Genomic DNA, 2,270 nt, shown 5'->3' with positions numbered 1-2,270 from the left:
CTCCTCCCATGTGCTACTTGGTCCCTCCCTGCCAATCTGCTTATTCACACCCACTCATCAGCGCATTCACCGACCAATCAAGTCTGGAGTCCCACACCTGCAGTGCACAGGCTGTGACCCTGATAATTTACCGGTAGATGGCTTCAATTTTCACATTGCAACTTTTCGGGAATAGAAAGCCTGCAGTTTCTATTAGCTTGGATTCCCCATTGATGATGATGATGGTGGACGGGTTTCTGAACTGCCCACAGCCCTCCTATGAGACACAGAGTAGTATTTTTTTTTACCCACCCTTCTATGTTTAAATTAATTGCATTACTAAAAATAAATTGGGTGCTTTTCTGAAAAAATGTTCTTCCACTGTTCAAATAGTGAAAGCCTTTCGATATGTCTGTATGTATATTGTGTAATGTATTGTATACTTCTGATTGTATACTTTTATGAATCTGTTCTCCATACCATGTGATCATGGCCGTGAGTTAAATAAATGATGAGAAAAGAATTGTGCTATTTTATCATGAACATTAGTGAGGACCACAGTATATGAAGATGGGTTGAAAAGTGATGAAGTGGTCCTTTAATTACAGAACCTAACCATTCAGAATTTACATTGGCTAAGGAGAGATATACTGTACATTAGGCAGTCCCCCCCCCCCCCCCCCCATAAACAAAACATAAGAGACGCACTTTCCATAAATGATTTCATTTTTATCATTTCAAAAAATGAAGAAAAACATTAAGATTGTGCACTTGAAAACATTTCAAATAAAACAGCAATTTTTATATTTCTATGGCCTTCAATCATTATTTGGCAATAGAAAAAAAATGAATGCAGCCAAATAGTAGTTATAAATAAGGAGGGATATAAATGTGTGCAGTAGTGAATTGCCATCCCAAGCTGTTGCCAATCACTGTTTACCAACAGTTTCACTTCTTGCACTAACTCAGCAAAGGACCTATAATTCTAACATACAACAAAACACATGTGCTCACTGCTCTGATATGTTCACCAAAATACATACTGTAGAAGATATAAGAATCTGATTTTTCCTGCTATGTTAATTCAAATAAAAAGGAGCTCAATCAAAACGTATTGAACTCCTTGTTAAATGTTTCTATAATTTGCTACAGGTTAGTAAAGCCCTTACCTTCAAACTTCCTAATACCTTACCTATATACTAACTATACCTAATAGCGTTGATCTCCTCACTTTAGTTTGACTTAGTAAGATTTCCCAGTGAAAATGAACTAAATGCCTTTCATCTACACTGTACAACAGTGTCACACATCCAAATAAAGCCCATCTACAAGCTCACACAATGCATTGTGTTCGCATCACTTTATAAGCATTTTGGTTTGTAAAAATACATCTTGATTTTTAAGTTATAGAAATGCATTAAGAGGAGAAATACCATTTCCAAGTGTTTTTGTACTGAACACATTTCCTAGGATACACATTCATTGCAGAATAACATACGTACTGTAGCTCTGAAAACAATTAAGTAAAATAATTGCCATCTACAGGTATGTATGTTATCTGATGGAAATTAATGTAAACTAAACTGCAATGTTCCTTGGCCGTGCTACATTGACCTACATAATATGCAACAAGCTTTTTTTGCATGGATATATATCCATTTCCATATAATGGATGCATAGATATGCATCTATTGCCAAGAAGCAATGCTATGTTAAACTGCCAGAGTACAGTTGTTTGACATGTCTTCTTCCATAAAGATACAAATCGGCCTGAGGATTCGTAGTTAGCCATTCCATACTGATTTAAAGCTGCAATCCGTAATTTATGTTAAGAGAACGATAGAATATGATAGATTAGATGACAATATAACTAGCCAATAGAGCGTCACAGTCTGCACTTTTTTTCCCAGTCTAATTATTTGATCGGCCCAAAACATTGTGTTTATTGTCATGATTTGTCTTTAAATAAATACTTTTTGAAATGTCTATGGGGAAAATGAATGGGAAATTCTCTTCCGGGCCTGTCACACTCTATCTGCAGTGGTTGGAGGAGGTTTTCCTGACTGTAGAGTGTAGACCTTGGTGTCAGGTAGGACACCTACTGGTTTACTAGTAGTACTGCCTCTTATCTCTTGACCAAGTGGGGATGCCTTCTTGGAGAGCAGTAGAAGTTTGGTCTCACATGAGACCACAAATTCCATGAAATTTGTGGATTGCAGCTTTATTAGGACCATCTCGATCTAGAGTTTATTATAAATACGCCAACACATATGTGAAAATATATACACATA

Source organism: Electrona antarctica (assembly GCF_951216825.1).
Source record: "Electrona antarctica genome assembly, chromosome: 8".
Taxonomy (NCBI): Eukaryota; Metazoa; Chordata; class Actinopteri; order Myctophiformes; family Myctophidae; genus Electrona; species Electrona antarctica.
Note: the sequence above shows the minus strand (reverse complement) of the source record.